Source organism: Pinus tabuliformis, chromosome 5_1 (assembly GCF_031772625.1).
Source record: "Pinus tabuliformis cultivar Carrire ecotype Pingquan chromosome 5_1, CPIR1, whole genome shotgun sequence".
NCBI classification, from domain to species: Eukaryota; Viridiplantae; Streptophyta; class Pinopsida; order Pinales; family Pinaceae; genus Pinus; species Pinus tabuliformis.
In genome coordinates, this window is record NC_142305.1 from 966,938,183 (window position 1) to 966,951,512 (window position 13,330).

General features: G+C 36.5%; 1 pseudogene; it reads left to right on the forward strand.

Annotated features, from left to right (window-relative positions):
* The first annotated feature begins 333 nt into the window (after window positions 1–333).
* Window positions 334–1,096, forward strand: LOC149167982 (sodium/hydrogen exchanger 1-like; annotated as a pseudogene).
* Window positions 1,097–13,330: the final 12,234 nt, after the last annotated feature.

The following is a 13,330-nucleotide window of genomic DNA, read 5'->3' on the forward strand; positions in this document are numbered from 1 at the left end:
TCTATTATCTCAACTAATTATTGGTTGTTATTTCTAAGATTAGATGTTTCAGAACTTAAATCAGGGAGTATCTTACACCTGGAACAATATTTTCATCCATTGATATAGTTTGTACTTTACATGTTTTGTATCTGGACGAAACTCCCTTTATAGTTTGGTATTTGGAAAGGCAATTTTCAATAATGCTACCTCTGTAGTCCTTTCTAGAGCTGCCCAAAAGTTTGTTTTTTCAAGATTTAGTGGTGTGATAGTGATATACAAAGTAGATTATTTTATATACCTTTTTTGACAAATACATTAATTAGACTTGCGAGTAGGATTTTGACTAAATAAATGATAAAGAGATTGTACTTTGGAAGGCATTCACTGGATCGTGAAATTGGACTGATGAGTGACTACTAACTTATTTGTCATATATGTTAGCCATGTTTTTTACCTATGTGGGATTATTATAGTTTTGTCCTATGGAATTTTCATGTCACATTATACATGGCACAATGTGATAAGGAAATCATGAATCACTGCTAAGAATTCCTTTTCCAGCATGTCTTTCATTGCACAAACATTCGTATTTCTCTATGTGGGGATGGGTGTATTAGATATGAAAAACTAGAAAATGGCGGAGTCAAGGTGGTTATCTCGAGAGTTCATTTGATATGAGAGCTATTTTTATTTCCTTGGAATTCAATCAATTCATAGTTTCTAGAATTACTTGGAACCCCATAGAATCCACTATGATCACAAATTCCATAATTTTGGTCGTTTCTAGTACAACCATTTTTTGTATTTTTACCGAACCACTGATCATGCGGATCATTCCTCATTATATGAAGTGGAATTAGGACTTCCACTTCTTTTATAAAATAAACTTAATAAGGGTAATGTGCTTAGACAAGGAAGTTGTCTATCAATGCTCCTACAAAGACTGACTTACACCATTCATTATATTTGGTGGAAATTCAATTATTGTTACATGCAACCAATTTTTGGCGAGCGAGGAATTGTTCCATGTGTTTCCAAATTAGTGAAAGAAGGTGAGTCCTCTGATTGTAAAATTCTCTGGAAATTTACACATATAAAACTAATTAATCCTTAATGGAGTCCAATTGGCACATGTGTCAATGTTATACAAAGTATGGTCGAACTTGTAGAATGGGTAATTGTATCCTACAGCATTTCCTAGCTTGTGGGTCATCGTCAACGTGTGGAATAAAAACAAAGTGTTCAAAATGAAATTGAGACACACGATTGGTCTAAATCTTCACCTTCAGCACAAATGTTCGCGGTTCTAGTAGAGAACTATGAAAAGGAGTAAAAAGACCCTCATTCTTATCATAAATCCTATAAAATTTTGGAAAAATTCCATTAAAGTTTTGTTTAATTTGTAATTGAGGGGGTTTGTTAAAAAAAAGGAGTAAAAAGACCCTCATTCTTATCATAAATCCTATAAAATTTTGGAAAAAATCCATTAAAAGTTTTGTTTAATTTGTAACTGAGGGGGTTTGTTAAAAAATTTACCCAAAAAATATCTCACACATTATATATTTTCAAAAGCCAATAATATAAATAAATTTTGTTACTGAAACCACTTTCATAAACAAACTCCATAGCCTGAAAGCTTCATGATTATGGAAAAATAGATGTCAACAAAATATTTGAGTCAAATTTGTTGGAGCAATCAATGGCTCATAATGTTACGTGATAAGGAACAACTAGATCAACAACATGAGACACCCCAAGTGCCATGAAATTTAACAAGTGGGGGGATCCTTTATTTCGATTCATGCCAATACCACTTTGATGGATTAATGTCTAAGATTTTTTGAGGGACCCCTTGCTTGGTTTTCAAAACTAGGGGGTCCTATCTTATTCTTCGATGGAAATTCACCTTATGTAAAACGTTATTTTAATATTATATATATTATTACATATATAATATTAAAATTATTAAAATGTTTCATTAATAATGAGTTGTTAATATTTCAACAACTCATTATTATTCCTTTTATAAACCCTAACTGAAAATAAAAATTAGTTTCATAAGTGGCTTAGACAATTAGTTTTGAAGGGAAATAAAAGTCAAAATAAGAAAAAAATGGGGTTCAAAGATTTTGGTATTTGGTAGCTATGCAATGTATTGAAATTTTCGAAGAAAATTAACCAAGATTAGTTTTCATTCCATTTTGGAGTAAAGTTGTAATATGTTCCTACTTTTTATTTTGTGTGTTTATTGTCCCTATACCATGTTTTTTTATATTGAAATGGATGTATGTGGTTGCATGATTAGATTTAAAAAAAAAACATTATTCAAGATCACAAAATTGTCTATGTTGTTGTTACTTTCATATGGTGACTATAATTTAAGAAAAATGAGTTATTAGTGCTCCATTTTTTAGAAATACATTCAGATGCTTTGTTTCCTAATCTAGTTCATCATTTCACTCTTAGGTTTAGAGCTTAAATTCTCTTTTGCTTATGTTTTGAGATCCTGTCTCATCTAAGTTTTCTTCTTACCATCACTCTCATTTTAAGGTATACAAACCTCAAATTATTGGTCATTCTAATTGGGCATTATAAGTCTCTAAGTTATGCTAGTCATTGTATTTATACAATTCAACTCCACCAGTATTTTTTAAAATTTCATGAAGTTATCAGTGATGTCTAGGGCACTGACTCAAAGATGGGAGTTGTCTCTAGAGTTACAACATCAAATTGGTTTCGTTTCTGGGGAATGGAGGAGCAAAGATATATTTCCCTGGTTATATCATAAAATAATATGTCTTTCTTGATGGAGAACAAGATTTAGACACTAAACATTGGTTGTTTATCATCTGTTTGGCGACTCTATGATCAAATATTTCACAGGGTAAGGAACCTTGCTGATTCAAAAATGAGGAAGCAATATAGAATGGCCACGTATTACATTATGAGTTTTTTCTAAGTTTTCTTCATTGGAACAAGAAGATTTATCTTCTTCTTGCATTGTTAATCTTGATCTAATTCCTTCCTTTAAATCAACCATATTCCTTACTTAGGTTTCAATAAGTAGAGGTCCAAAGAGTAAAGGATTCAGGGAGGCTTCAAATTTTATATTTCTAAGAGCTAATTGCAAGTAGTTTCAAAATAGAATCCACAACCCAATAGTAAAGGTACCTGGTCTACATTGTCAATGTCCTACAACGAGACACTATCCTAAGTTGGAGCTGATGTTGTAGGAAATTTTTGTAAAGCTAAAATGTCAAATATTGTCTCAAGCAAACTCCAGCAAGGAGCAAAAGTAAAGGGGGTGTTGTTTAGGGTTTATAGTTCTTCTATTCAATTGAGTCACAACTTCCCATATTTTGTGGTTTAATGAATAACTCCTTTTTCATATATCTTCTTCCGCCTATAATATTCAATGTTGGGTTTTAAGTAAAAAATGAGTAGTTATTCATAACATTGTCACTATCATGTTGTGTGAAGTAGTGGAATTGTTTATGTCATTTTCTATTATCTCAATTGATTATTGGTTGTTAATTCCAAGATTGGATGTTTCAGGACTTAAAATCAAGGGCTACCTTGCACTTGGAATGATAATTTCATCCAATGATACAATTTGTACTTTACAAGTTCTGCATCAGTATTAAACTCCCTTAATTTATAGTTTGGTTCTTGGAGATGGAGTTGTGAATGATGCTACATTTTTAGTGCTTTTCGAAGTTGTCTAGAATTTTTATTTTTCAAGACTTGGTGGTGTCACAATGATATACATAATAGTTAATTTCCTATACATTTTTTTCACAAATACATTACTTGGAGTTGTGATTGGGCTTTTGACTGCATACATCATAAATAACTCGTACTTTGGAAGGCCTTCAATAGATTGTGAAGTTTGGATAATGGCACTAATGCCTTATTTTCCATTTATGTTAGCTAAATTTTTTTTTTTTGACATAAGTGGGGTTCTTATGTTTTCTTCTATGGAATTATCACGTTGCATTATACATGGCACATTATGATAGGGAAATCATGAATAATTGCTAATCATTCCTTTTTTACCATGTATTTCATTGCAAAAACATTAATTTCTCTATGTGGATATGGATGCATTAGATATGTAAAAATGGAGAATGAAAAAGTGAAGGTGGTTTTCTAGTGGGATGGTTTGATGCAAGGAGTTGTTTCAATTACCTTGGCATTCAATCAATTCACTGTTTCTAGAATTACTTGAAATATTGTGGAAGGTACTATAATAAAAAATTCCATAATTATGATCCACTAATAGAGTGGATCATTCATCATTATATGAGGTGCGGTGATGTATTATATCCATCTTCTCCTAATGAGAAAGATTTTGAAGTGGAGTGGGGACTTCCACTTCTTTCATAAAAAAAACTAATAAGACTAATGTGCTTGGACACAGAAGCAATATGACAATGCTCCTACATAGACCGACATACACCATTCATTTTTTTATGGAAATTTGATGATTCTTACATGTGAATACATTTTGGTGGGAGAGGATTTGTTCCATGTGTTTCTAGATCAATGAATGAACACAAATATTTTAATTATAACAATCATTGAAAACTTACATATCTAAATTTTTTTAACCCTTAATGGATTAAAATTGGAAGTTGTGTCAATGTTATATAAAGTATGTATGAGCTCACAGAATGGGTAATCGTATCCTGCCAATTATCACATCTTATGGTCCATCATCAACATGTGGAATATAAATGAAGTATTAAAAATGCAAGTGAGAAACACAATTGGTCTAAGTATTCACCTTCAACACAAATATTTGTGGATCTCAGAGACCTATGAAGAAGAGTAAAAATACCTTCATTCCTGTCATAATTCCTATAGAAATTTGGAAAAAAATCCATCAATGTTTTGTTTAATTTGGAATTGAGGGTGTTTTTCGAAAATTCGACCCATAAAATCTCTCATGTAGTATATATTTCCAAATTCAATAGCATATAGAAATTTTCTTACTCAAACCACTTTCTGAAATAAATTCCATAGCCAAAGCGCTTCACGATTATGGTAAAATATATGTCAATGACATATTTGGGTTCATTATGGTGGAGCGATGATCTAGGTGGATATTGGTGGCAACTCTCCTATTCAACCTTGACCTCTCGTGGGTTCATCAGTTTCCTTTATTATAGCACAATATACTATTTTTAGCAAATTTTCAAGTCTTGAAATTCCAAAGTTGTTTTGACCCCCTAAATGATGTTTTTTTGAGGTCTACAACAGGTCTATAGTCCTAGGTTGCATGGGCCTACCACAAACATTGTAGTAGTCAGAAAGATATTTCTAACATGGTATCATACATGCCTAACAGAGATCATATTACCAAGTTACGACCCCAGGAATTCGGTTGTCTAAATAACCCCAACGAGGCCCACAAACACTTGATGTTCCATCACCTAGGGATAGGGTTTTGGTTGTTTAGGGTTTCCACTTGTTGTTAAATAATAAAAAGGCCCTTAACCCTCATTATAGCACAATTCATAAGCATGTAGCCACCACATCTCTTCTCAGAGATAAGCTATCATTGCCTAAGCTAGTTTATTTCCATTCTGTATGTAAGCATATTTTAGCTCTTTGATATTAATGAAATAAATATTTACTTCAGTTCCATCTCTATGTTTATTTTTATTTATATATTTTGTTGCATTCCTGCACAAGTCTGGATCAGTCGTATCAAATTGTTCTTCTCTTTATTTGTCTTTCTATTCATGTCCCCAATGAGGTTAGGATATAAAGAGTTAGGGCTCGAATTGGTTGAACCTTTGCAAGATCAGCCTCATAGAACCCAACGACCTCCCATGGTGGAAGAAAAGAAAGATGGCGGAGTAGGAGATCCCTTCAAAATATTATTCGAAGAAACCCTCTAGTGACAAAGGAATGTGATGATGGAAGACGTTTCCCATATCCTTCGACAAATGCCAACAAGTGACACATCTTCATCTGGAAACCACTTTGGAGGTGCCACTCCCTTTAAGGTACAAGTCAACTTTTACATCCCCATATTTTAAGGCCAAGTAGATGTAGATGTCGCAGATAAATGGTTAAATCTGTTGGAAGGATATTTTTCGGTTCATGTTTTCCAATAGAGAAAAGATTACTTTTTCACTCCTAAAAGCCAACCCCCACCTCAAGGATTGGTGGGAAACCTACTGTGAGAAAAGGGATGATAGGGAACCCTTAATGCTTTTAGTTTCACCCACTTGGAATTCTTTTGAAGATGCCATCAAGAAACAATATTACCTTGTTGGGAGATATGAAGAGAAGTACATATAATGGACTACGTTGCGGTAACAAAGGATCAAGATTCCCATGAGATGATGAATTTATTCCATACCTTGCATAAAAATTTGGGTATCAAAGATTCTGACAAACATCTGGTGCTCAAGTACAGTAGGTGTTTACACAAATACATTCAAGAGGAAATGGAGTTCCTAGACATCTCCTTACTTGGTGCATCATATCGATATGCTACCAAGATTGAGCAAAATTTCAAGCAGAAGAAACGATATTTTGGATCTGCGAACCCAAAAGAGAAAAGGTGCCACAAGCCACAAAGCAAAGGGAAAATCCAGGTTGTGATCCCCCATGAAAGCTCCTCAAATCTGCAACAAAAGAATAACATGGAGGCAAAGAAGGACACTAGTATATGGTGTAAGTTCCATAAAACTCCCACTCACAATACGAACGAATGTCACGCAAAGCAGGCGTTGGTGGTCAAGCTAAGAGACTCAAAGATATATGCATGATCAGATTTTGAGCTAGAACTCGACAAGGGTGTTGAAAAGAGAAATTAGATCATTGACGTAGAACCCACTCTGAAGTTAACCAACACTAGGATCCAAAGGGTGGAACTTGAGGATCTAGAGAAGGGGGAGCACCTCTTCCACTCACATATGTGGGTAAAGGGTTTTCTGATTTAGTTCATCGTTGACAACAAAACCAAAAAGAACCTAATCTCAGCCGAGGTCATTACGATATTGAAGCTTCCAACAACATCACACCCATATATGTACACCATTAGGTGGCTCCACATAGGCTGATATTCATGTCAGCCAACAATGCCTCCTACCTTATAGCATCAAGACCTTTGTGGATGAGGTATTATGTTGGGATGGAGATATCCCACGCCTCTCCTAGGCGATATAGCGTACCAGCCCACCATGTCTAGAGTAAGGCAGTGCTTTATTCCTCCCTAAGAGTTACCAAGTACGAGGGGCAGTCACCTTTCTACCAACCTTCTTATCACACATATTCTTACCCACCACCTTCTTAACAAAAAATGTTCTTTTCAAAAGCCAATATCTTCCCTCAGTGTCTCTATTATTAATCAAGATAAGGGGTAGAATTGAATTAATTTAGTCATTTTTTGTAAAGAAATTTGTAAAGAATGTAAAGTCTCTGCAAAATATGGATGCAGAGCACATATCTAGTCAAGAGTCACAGGGGCCTTAGCCCCTTTTTTGGGTAAGTGATAGGCAATTTTGAAAACTCACCCATGAGCTAGGGGCCATGGTATTGTATTAGAAAGGCTATAAATAGTTGAGTCATAGTGAGTCTTAGATATAACTGATAATGAGTAGTATGAATGAATGAATGACGTTGTAAGGGTTTTGATAGACATGAAGGTCTATTCTTGTCAGTAAGTGAACAAAAGGCTACATAGCTAAGTGCACGAAGGCCTGGAAGAGTCCACAGTTGAGTGCATGGACCCCTGCAGCTTAGTCTGGTAGTTGAAGTCTGTACTGGAATGATTTTGATTAATAAAGACTGATTTTGGGTTGAACATATGTGCATCTATTTGTCTAATTGTTATGTCACTTTCAATAATGTTTTGTAGTTAATTGTGTTTTCTCTATGTGAATGGGGTTAATTGAACATGTTTCTGCTTAACAAGATGATTGAATGATATTTGCGAAGATCTAAATCTAATTTGGTTTAGTTTCAGATAAGGAAGATAGGTCTGTGCAATGGAAAATCTAGATCTCAGAAACCCTAGAAGACGTGCTTAGTTGCGCGGAAGTAGTAGACATATCCTGTTAGGGCCTAATTAACACAATTGACTAGTCCCGTGAAGAATTGATGCTATCTAGGGACGAATTAGGAGTTTTAACTCTATTAGAAGGGGAGATATGCACAGAAGCACATCTAAGGTGATGAAAGACATCACACTAGTCTCTGGATGCAGAAACTTGGTTCTTACATCCCCCAATATTACTTCAGGTGAGACTGTGACCTACGCTATGTAGGCTGCTACCGAAAGGGCTAGCAGTGTAGAGTTTTGTTGGTTGGTGCAAATAGCTCTAAACTTGGATTAGGACCACTTAAGCTAACAAATGGTTATGTTGCTAGGACTGGGATCTGCTTAAGAGATGTGTGATGTCGCATCATTCAAATATGACTAAGAAAGAGATTGAAAAGTGGTTAGATCAGAATATTCATGAGTTTGCAGCTCAAGAAAACAAGAATCCACACCTGTCAGAGGAGGATTGGTTGAATACATATCTCTATACGGAGATACACACAATTTTCTTTTGCACCTTTCCATGCAAATCATATGAGTGGTTAGAAAAATTGGTAAATGGTTAAGGGAGGTGAAAGCTTGATAGTCCTATAGTGTGGACCCCATAATTTGTACAATGACTAGAGGCATCTGAAAACAATATCGCACGCGCTGTCGATCATTGGATTGATCAAATTATGGGAGGATTTGTTACTGAATTTGCAATTGACACCTCAGTTAGCAATAGCGAAGCAGAGTGAGTATTCTTCAAGGGACTGCGAGGTAAGTACTTGAGGTCATTGAATACTTCGATTAAAATGTTATTATGTGAAAAGCGGGTAATTCCGTTACCTTAATGTTCAGAGCTACACGAAGTGGTAGATTATTTAGAAGTAATGGATCAGGTCCAGAGTATAGTCGATTAATTGAACCTCCTTCAAGTGACAATGAAGAGGCGATACTGACTACACCACGAAGTGTTGTTCAGTTAATAAATCAGTGTATTCCGAGGATATCTCATCCATCCACTCCACCTCCACCTCCACCTCCACTGCATACACCTTCATCTACACCTCTACCTCCACCTCCACCATTCATCATGGCAAACACAATGAAGATCTTGATCTTCAAAGGAATAGGAAGTGAAGATCTAAAATAATTCTAGTTTATTGCGAATGTTGTACGGACAATGCAACAAATCACCGATGATAATATAAAGAAGGTGCAGTTGGTTACCACCTTGTAGGACCACATGCTAACCTTGTACATTAAGTATTACACTGATAATACTTAGGCATTGATAGCAAAGACTCAGACAACTTTGAACAAAGAATCTAGTAAGCCTAAATATGAGGCGCAGTCGGTAATTGAATTTAAGGATATCGAAATGAAAATCGATGAGACACCTTGTGACTTTGATCAGAGGTTGAAATACCGGATCAGGCAGGCTAACATGCAAATCTTAGATAACCAGCACTACGGCTAGTTTATAGCATCATTTTTTCCATACTTAAGAATACCTCTATCGCAGCAGAAGATAGCAACACAAGCAAAAGCCTTAGAGATCATGATGAGGTTGCATGCATGACCTATTCAGGATACAAACCTGGGGTTACAACAAATCCACTCACAGTTAGAAAGCCTGCACTTAGAGTTACAGAGTCTAAATAAAGAGAAGGAGGCTAAGCTAGAAGTGTGCATAGAGGTTTGGTGCTTGAAGTGCAAGGGCCATAGGAATGATAGAGATCATCGTCTAGTATAGATGAATTATCTTATAGGGGTGCCAGCACCCCTCAAGCCAGAAGCACCAACCAGGCCAAGCATGGGAATTGTGATATGGTGCACCAACTTGTCAAGTAATTGGGAAACATGGATAACTACCACTTACTTCAGAAGTTTGTTCACATACCCCAAAAACTATTTTGCAATTTCTGTAAATATGTGGGCCGTGATGAGCACCACTGTTGAAGTTATGCACTAATGATTGAAAGAACCCCTAATTACCATATGCAAGTAGAAACTCAATCTCCAGATCAAGACACAGGAGGAGTACATAGGGGTTTTCAAGGACGAGGAGGAGGAGGAGGAACTGGTAGAGGTTGTGGTCAGGTTATCTGCAACAATTGCGGAAAACCGGAGCAATTTGCGCGAGATTTCGTGAATCCTATACACCCTTCGTGTCAATACTGTAGAAAATTCAACCATTCCAAAGAAGATTGTCCGGTGCTAATAGCTAAAATGAAAGAAAAGAAAATGTAGCCTCAAAAGCGTACACAAAATTTACATACAATGAGGGTTGAGCCCCACGAGGAAGATCATAGCATTAATATTGTACTAAGAAGTGGTATGATGCCTAGTGCGGAAAGAGGTAAGCATCCTAAGGAAGACGGATGGGTTCGCAAAGCTCCTGTGAAAGAATCTGCCTTTGACCTTAATCGTGCTAAGGAAACATTCATGGAAGGAAAAAAAGAGCTTTGATGAGGCCTCCACCTTAGGAAGCCAGGAAAAGACACCAGAGAGAAGTGCAATGCAAGATATTGATCCTTCTGTAATCACTACTTTTTTGGAAACCTGCATGAAGTTACTACATGAAAGCAAGGTTGTGGAAGGACTGCAAGAATTAATAAATAAATGCACCAATAAAGAAAATATCCTGATGAATAACGTGTGGTAAGAAATTTTGGTAAGAAAAAGGCATGAACAAGATGTGAGAGGCAACTAACAGCATAGATAGGAGATTATGAAATGGACTAGGTAATTTTGGATCTGGGGTCCGACGCAAATGTTTTGCCAAAACATACATGGAAAATGATGGGAATACCTATGTTGCAGTGGTATCCAATTCAACTCCGAATGGTGAATCAATAGAAAATCATCCCCGTGGGATGATTGTATGGAGTGATGGCTGATATTGAAGGTGTGAGTGCATTAGCGAACTTCGAAGTTATAGAAGTTATCGATGACAGTATTCCCTACCCTGCGCTCCTGGGAATAGATTGGGCTACTGATATGAACAGGGTCATTAATTTGAGGAAGAGGAAAATTACCTTTGAAAAGAAGTTAGGGTTGTAGTGCCACTGGATCCTGCAGAAGTAGCTTGCTATACCAAACCTATCCACGATTATGTAGAATGACGATGAGCTAGATCAAATATACAAGATATAACACGACATCACAATTGGACCAATCCAATGGCATATGGACAAATCGCATGGGACCGAGAGAGTTCATGTACTTCTGACTTAGATGAGGAATTAGAGCATTGGCAGAACCGCTTACATGAAGTATATAATTGTGATGCAATATGATGATGAAGCCACTGCATTGTGTTTCGTCGAAGGTAAGGAAGCTACCTTATTATGATGGTCTTACTAACGTAGATATGTTTTTAGATGAATTTGAGCGTGAATTCCATGAAGAACATTGTTTTCAAGCGTTGGAGTTGTCATTGCTTGCTACGGCTCCATGATGGTGGGGTGTGCACAAGGAAAGTTTAGCTAGATGGAGGGATTATAGGTGAATGATGAAGTTATGGTTTGGGCATACTAATACCAGGATCACTGAAATGTATATTGGGAAGGATGATCTACATGATCACCTAGCAAAGTGGACTAAGGCGTGGGGGATGTAACCACAACCAAAATGGGTGAATATATATTTTCCATACCTTGGATACAATCCCCATGAATTGGTATCTCGAAATAGATCTCCGCCACGGTAATACGGAATGGGATGTATTAAGAGAATTTTTCTTATTGATTTTCAGCTTCGAGGATGGGTTTGAAAATATCGACAAAGCACTTCAAGAGATTAAAGCAGTCATCTTCAGGATGCCAAAGGAACCTATGGAATGGACCCAACCTGATTGGAGCACCTAGCTGTGCCACACATTGGAATGCTATAATGTGAGTGCTGAAGAGGAGGAAGAAGACCTGAGGAATATCAATACTCTAGAAATAGAAGGGCATTGCAAAATAGAAGGACCACAATTACAGAACCCTGACATCTCCACACCTTTGAAAACAAGATAGCTAAACATTGGCACTGAGGAAGAACCAAAGTCTGTGAAGATTGGAGATTATTGGGATGATGCTATAGTAGATAAAGTTGTTGAATTAATTTGCAAATACTAAGATCTCTTCCCCACTAAGTTTTTAGATTTAAATGGCATACTTGGCAATTTGGGTGTTATGCAGATCGCATTGAAGTCGGATACGAAGCCTATCAAACATAGGCCTTATCACCTTAATAATAAGTATAAGGAGAAGGTTCGCTAAGAGTTGGATAAAATGTTGGATGCAGGCATTATAGAACCTGTTGAAGAGTCCAATTAGGTGAGCCCGATGGTAGTCCAAGAGAAGAAACAAAAGGGAGAAATAAGGATCTGCGTATATCTACGGAAGCTGCATGATGCATGTGTTCATGATTCATTTCCAACATCATTTACATATGAAGTTTTAGACAATGTAGGAGGGTAGGAGGCCTATTACATTACTGATGGGTTTTCCTATTATCACCAAATTAATATTGCACCAGAAGATCAAAGAAGAAACACCTTCATGATAGAGTGTGGTTTCTTTCAGTACACTATTATGCCTTTTGGAGTAAAGAACACGCCTACAATATTTTTTGGCATAGTCATAGAAGCATTTAAAGAATTCATTCATAAGTTTTTGGAAGTATACTTTGATGACTGGTTCGTGTTTGGATTGGTAAAAAACCATGTAGCGAGTCTGCACCTTATGTTGGATACATGTCGAAGATACCAGATTGTGTTGAATTTGGAAATTTGTATATTCTGTGTTCCTTTTTGGATCTTGTTGGGTCATGTTGTGTGTAAACAAGGATTGATGGTGGACCTTGCAAAGATCATTGCAATTGTGAACTTGGAGGCCCCTATGAACGTCAAGAAGTTGTGCACGATGCTGGGACACACTAGATACTATATAAAATCCATTAAAGCCTATGCTCAAATGATCGTGCCTATGGAAAAACCGCTGAAGAAGGATGTGACATTTTGTTGGGATGAGAAATGCCAATGTAGCTTAGATGTGTTAAAGAAAAGATGGTGACTGCACAATCCTGGTATTTTGTGATTGGAAGAAGGAGTTTCATGTACATGTGGACGCTTCTTGCATTGCGTTGGGTATAGTAATAACACAGGTAGGTGAAGGCAAATGGGACCACCCTAAAGCCTTCACAAGTAGGAAGTTATCAAAGGTTGAAAAAGATTATTCAATGATAGAGCGCGAGGGGTTGGCCATGGCCTGCGTGTGTTGGGTATCTGATTTGTCTTATTTTTATTTATTT